Raw genomic sequence first — 6,813 nt, forward strand, 5'->3', positions numbered from 1 at the left:
ATACAGCTACACTTGTCACAGTGATCATAGACTATTCCAAGAACAGTTCAGTTGTATTACTAGGGCAGAGAACAGATATGCTTGGAAATCAGATTTTATTGATATTTACCAGGAATTAGGTGAATTATCATTACTAACTAAATATTTTCTTGTACTGAAAGTCTAGTTGCTGTTGTCCTGCTGGAGATGAGAAGAGGTCTGCTGCCTACAATGGGTACATCTCTCTTAAGTTATTGCAGTATTGTTGCTCTCAAATGAGTGGATTTTTTTCTCTAAGCTTTCTGCTACCCGAATCATGACCATCTACTTAACTGTGACATTGGAGTGCGAATGGGCAAGCCCCCCTTCATTATTCTAACACATCTGATACAGTGCAGATGTGGTGGTATGCGAAGGTGTTATTATAAAGGACAAATTAGGTTCTCTGAGGTCACATGTTAATATATTCATGTTATTCGATTGTTGGCTAGCACGCAAAATTGCTAAACACGGAGAAGTAATTTTTATTTGCACTTGATAAGTTGTGCAAGCCAATCTATTAGGCTTTTAAATATGAAATTGGATATTTGTATATGTTGTCTAAGATGCTGCAGTCCTCAATACCTTTAAAGTGAAGTGCTACTAGAAATATTTCTCTGCAAAGCATGCTGCAAGGTACAGCGTTGTAGCAGGCTGGAATCGAAAAAGGTCTTATTTACTTTTCAGTTCAAATGAGGTTTGTTCCTGTTAGCGGGACTGTATGATTTAACTGTTAACGGGACTGTATGCTGTAAATTTATGCTTTAGTTCTAATCATGTATGAGCCAGACTTAGATGGGAAAATTGATTTCTTTGAACAATGGCAGCAATGCATGGATAATGCCTGTATACATAGACATTACGTCGCTATTGTTTAAACCAGTGGTGCCCCTGTATGCTAAAATTTGTAGGCCTCTGATTGAATAATGTCAACTTTTGTAGTAACATTCGGGCAAGACCTGTTATATTATAAAATATTAGCGTTATTGCGTACCATCCCAGTGTGATAGTTGCACTAAATGTATTTGACTTTGTCTATGAATCCCTGCACTCCATTGCACCATGGGAATTTATCTTGTGAAACATGGCATGCAGCTTAGCAATTTGCATGATTATAATTCAAGATATTTTTCGATAGTTTCTGGCCTCGGAATGCACCTAACGCTATACTTTTGTTCGTGACAAGACTATAATGCAGTTTTCTTTATATATATTTTCTGGCACTTGAAACTGCGGCGAGCTAAACAACTGGGCAGCAATACTGGAATCGCTACAGCGTGTGCAGCTGTGTTGAAACACACACGTGCGAACACGGCTTTGCCTTGTTTGGCTGTGTCGTGGGCACTTCTGAACTACTGCCTGTAAAATAACCTTGGTGGCATGGAATCGCCGCCCTGCGTTTCTCTCTGTTTCATTGTGGCATCACATACCAATATAATCGTAATATATGTGTTCTTCTTCTATGAGGCCTTTAGTCCTCCTCTTATGTTACATACGCACTCTGATTATTTGGGCGCAGATAACCAGTGCTCAACCTCCATTTCATCGCAATGTAAGCTTCTAGTACCTAAGCTATGCCGTATAGCAAAAAACCAAAGCCGAAGTGCCAAAAAGTACCAAGCAGCAGTCTCAGTCCAATCTCAGACAGATTACATTGGTCATACGGAAGTGCACAGCACACCTCTTTATTACTTGCTGAATAATTAGGCTGCGTGAAGATTCTATATTTATGTAGCTTCAACCACGTGCTCTTGGCCATCGCTCCTGCCCTCAGAAAATGTGAAAGATTATCACGGCATTTCTTTTTCTAACTCATTTTTCCTATTCCAGTGGCATTACTGCATGTGTAAGAAGTAAACTATCACATAGGTGATCAAACGCCAACAATGTGTAAATTTGGGACATTGATTATGTAGCTTGAAGACTCAGATCAAGTATAAACAAACCATAAACAATTGACAGTTAACTTTTACTCGACCTAGCGCTAAAGCATACAGTAACCTTACTGTTGCTGATAGTGTGCCTTAAATTTAAATTGTAGTGTAGCTTTCCAGTGTATGCTTCTTTTGTTGCATTCTGTCAGAGGGGTGGTAACATGTTTCACAGGTCTAGCAACTAGCCTGTCTTTATACAGTAGTAAAAATGTGCCAACTGTATTTTTCGTTGTTTGATATACTGTGTAGGCGGTTCGCTACGTACAGAATCTACGTACAGTGTTGTGACTTTCTCTGCACATGTTGCAGGTTCGAAATGTAAGGCGTAAGCTGTTGCCAAGGTTCCGACCAGAAAGAAACCCCGTATAAAAGGGTCTACACCACTGATCTCTACTACAGCGGGAGGATAGCATATCATCGAGCGCCCTCAACACAAGCCAACGTTGCTCCGGAAGTTGGCACTTCACGAATTTACAGCAGCATTTCATCTGCATGGGTATGTGGCATCCCTTCCCCTAAAATACCTGCCTGTTGTCCCACAAACTACCTGCGCAGGCCAGAGCAGTGTTTCGAGAAGATGTCCAGAATTTTCCTATTGCAGCGCCCACAGCGTCGCTAACATAACTGGCGCGCACAGGAAACACTGGTAAATGAGAAAACACTTTATATAAGAAAACGCTACCGTAAACGGGTTCGGATTGTCATAAAAGCGCTTACCGATATGTTACCGCAAGGGGACGAACTCAGCGGACTTGTTCCGCTTGAGCTCCCGATTCAAAGCGTACTTCCTGCACACTGCAACTTTTAAGCGCCACAACGTCTGCATGATTGGAGGCAGCTCGAAAAGCGGCATTCAGAGAGACCATCCGCAGGCTGTGAGTTCATTTTTCACAGATTTACACGCTTTGACAGAAGCAAGGTGGCGTCCGCCAAGCTAAGCCTACGGAGGATTGCCAAGCTTTGCTTCCCGAGGTCGCGGGCCTCGCACCTCGGCCACGAGCCTCCTGCCCGTGCCCGAGCTTTTCGCCTCGTGAACCACCTGCCCTCCGCGTACTGGCCCTTTTAAAGCGGGGTACGCTTAATTTCTTTCTCAAGATGGAGTATCAAGTGGCGGGGGAGGATATCTCCCCGGAAGAGGTTACTCAACATCAAGGCTGGCAATCTTCGGGGGCCAGAAGAGTAAGCGCCAAAACGCGCACGGCTGACACTAATGCGCCATCGCCCCAACTGGGAGCGCGCAGTGGCAAATGAGGCGGTGCTGCGTTACAATCCAAAGTGATATAGCAGAACGAATGCCCTCACTTCATCGAGATGATATCAAGATTGTGATCAGGCCGCGAGGTGAACTCAATATCTCCAAGATTGGCGTTGTTACGTTGGCTGACCCAATACTCGCCGCCGCTGGCATCTGTCAAGGAAATCTATGCCAAAATACTCTATGCCCGAATCTGCAGCAAAATATTATAGTTGCCAGTACTTTAATGCGCGAGATTGCGAACCACTACGTCCGGATGAGGCAGATGCTCATCTCGGGCAAGGTATACGCACTCAGTGCCTACGAGACGGCTCCGCACTCCACGTGCAAGGGGGTGATCCGGAACATCCCTCTTCAAGACGGCCCTGACGTCATCGATGCCAAGATTGTCAACGCCAATAATCCACTCGCCTTTGCAGTGAAGAGAATAGCTCAAACCGGCACGGACATCGTCGCGTTCGACGGGCATCATGTACCGAAATTTGTCAGGTACGGACCGTTACTCATGCAGTGCTCACTCTACCGCAAGCAAATGGACGTGTGCTATACGTGCGGCCGCCTCGGTCATCGCGCCAACGTGTGTCCCAATCCAGGCGATGGTATTTGCCGTGGCTGTGGTGCCGCTAGTCCCGATGAGCAGTATCAGTGTAGCCCCAAGTGTAAACTCTGTGGTGACCAATATCCCATGGTTAATAAGGACTGCGCTCAAAGGTTCAAGATCCCATACATCGTGCGTCGTCGTCGCAGGGAGCGCGCCAAGATGGCCGCTGCAGCGTCACCGTCCCTTAAGCGGCGCTCGGACAGTGCGGAACTCGTCCAGGCTTCGTCCACTCTGGGTGCTCAGCGCAGAGGACGCTCTCGTTCCAGGGGCCGCTCGAGAGTCCGTTCCACACCCAGGGGCCACTCCGCTTCCAGGGCACGTTCCGGCTCCCGCCGTGGGTCCAGAGGACGGGCCTGTTCCCGGGGACACTCCGGTTCTCGTCCTCGCTCCAGCTCCAGGCCGGAACGCGACACGTCGGCGGGGACCAGGTCCCGCTCCCGCACGCCAACCGCTCCTAGAATCAAGTTCTCTCTCTCTCCTGGGCCAACAAGGTTCGAGGGGGAAGTGAGGGTCCAAGACGTGACGACCCGCCTCGCGATTCACACTACGCACTCGAGCTCGAGGAGTTGCGACGAGTTAACGAGCAGTTGAGGAAAGAAAACGCGAAGGTTAAACAAGAAATGCACAGGCTAGCTGCGGAGATGGCGGATATTAGGAAGCTCGCGCTTTCACCCGCCTCGCCGCAACCCGCCTTCGCCCCTGTCGCCATGGATACGTCCGAGACATCCCACTGGTCTCGCGCGCCGAAGCATCGAAGGGTAGGGAAGAGAGAGGAAAACGAGACTATAACATTGCTCTCGGAACTCAAGAATGCCTTCGCCAGCATGCAAGCTAGCTTAGCAAAGGTCCAGGAATCTATATCGCACCCAAAAATTGGCTTAGGTGCGCTCAGTGAACGCATACGCAAATTAGAGGAGGTCCATGCCAGGAGAGAACCTAGCCTCACTCCATCACAGGTCGCCGCACGACGTCATGTATGAGCACCACCAAAGGAGGGCCTGATTCTCAGGGCCTTTCAACCCTCCTCTCAGCCTAGCCATGTATAGTGCGGACGAGAACTCTAGTATCTGGCAATGGAACGGCGGAGGGTTTCCCAACAATGCGCCGGTTCTGCAGCAATATTTATGAACAATCACAGCTAAGCCCCAAATCATCGCTATTCAGGAAGTTGCAACTAGTACCCCTATCAAACTCGCGGACTATCTGGTAGTATCCTCACACTCAGGAGGTTGCGGAGTTGCTGCCCTTGTCAACAAAACATACAATTGCTTCTCTCTCAACTTCGGCGCAGTTGGTTATGGCATCGAGTACGTCATAACTGATATCCTCATGAACCCACCCAGAAAGGGCCTCAGAAGAAACAGCCTCTTTATCCTTAATGTATACTGCAGCCGCAGCTACCGCAGGGCGAATGCGAACTATCCTCAAGAGGGCCGTCAGCTTGGCCGGTGGGCGCCCCCTTGCCGTCGTCGGGGATTTTAACGCCCCACATAGGGTGTGGGGGTACAACCATGACACGCCCATGGGACGCGAGCTGTGGCACGCTGCGATGGAACTGGACTTGACCCTTATCACGGATAAGGATTTCCGCACTAGGAGAGGCAACTCCGCAGGCCGGGACACTACCTCAGACCTCTCTTTTCTCAAGAACGTAGGGGAGGTCAAGTCGTTCAACACCGTTCCAGACCTCGGAAGTGACCACTAAGTCATCGAAGTGTCCCTCGTGATTGCCGGCTATAAGTCGAGGAAATTCAAGTTGATCAACTGGAACGTATTTCGTATCATCATAGCCGAGCGCGCACCGACGACCGAGACATATTTTGAAGGTTGGTGCAAAGGGATCAGGGATGATGCCACGCGGCAACTATGTAGGTCGTCACTGAGCTCGACGTTGACAAGATGGATAGCAGGTTGGCGCACCTACTGGAAGCCTAGCAAGCCCTCCTCACGAGATGAAAGCGGCAGAAGCATAACAATAGGCTCCGCAAGAAGGTTTCGGAGGTTAACTGGGAAATCGAACAGCACTGCAAGAACCTGTGTAAGCAACAATGGGATGAGCTCTGCGAATCCGTCGAGGGTCAGCTCAGGTCAGCCAAGAGCTGGGGTCTGCTGAAACAGCATCTCGATAAGGGCAGAGCCAGATCCAGCCAGAGACGATGCCTCGCGCAAGCCATTCACTTCGCTACGGACTCAACCCAGGAGGAGTTGATTGTCGACAGGCTCATAGACAAGTACCTGCCAGTCGTGGATAGCTCTGCCCCTACCCAGTTCCCAGACTACACGGGGTTTGCGGTGCCGGAGTTGGACCAGGACTTTACCGCGGCCGAGATCCGACATGTCCTCTTCTCACTCAACGTCAAATCTTCCCCTGGCCAAGATGGCGTCACTAACAGGACGCTGAGGAATCTGGATGATGAGTCGATCGACTTCCTCACTGAAAGGATTAATGAAGTCTGGCGCAGTGGACAGATCCCCACACAGTGGAAGGCGGCCTGCACGGTACTCATCCCCAGACCCGGTTAAGCACCAGGAATCGAGAATCTAAGACCAATTTTCCTGACGTCCTGTGTCGGTAAGGTTGCAGAGCATGCCCTGATCAACCGACTCAAGGTGCACATTGAGGCCAATTCCATGTACACCCACGATATGATTGGTTTCAGAGCCGGCCTCTCGACACAGAACGCCATGAAGCTGATAAAGCATCAGATCATCGACCGGAGCATGGGAGATACCAGAGCCATTCTTCAATTAGATCTGCAGATGGCATTCGACAATATCTCACACAAATTCATTCTCCAGTCTATTACCGGCCTCGGGCTCGGGAAGAGGGCCTACGACTTCGTCCGATCCTTCCTTAGTGAGAGAACTGCCAAGCTTAAGATCGAAGGATACCTCTCGCAAGAGATCACCCTCGGTTCACGCGAGACGCCTCAGGGCTCAGTCATCTCTTCAACATTATTTAACATCGCAATGATGGGGCTTTCTAAGGAGCTCGCGAAGCTTCA

The sequence above is a fragment of the Dermacentor variabilis genome, chromosome 7, assembly GCF_050947875.1.
Source record: "Dermacentor variabilis isolate Ectoservices chromosome 7, ASM5094787v1, whole genome shotgun sequence".
NCBI lineage: Eukaryota > Metazoa > Arthropoda > Arachnida > Ixodida > Ixodidae > Dermacentor > Dermacentor variabilis.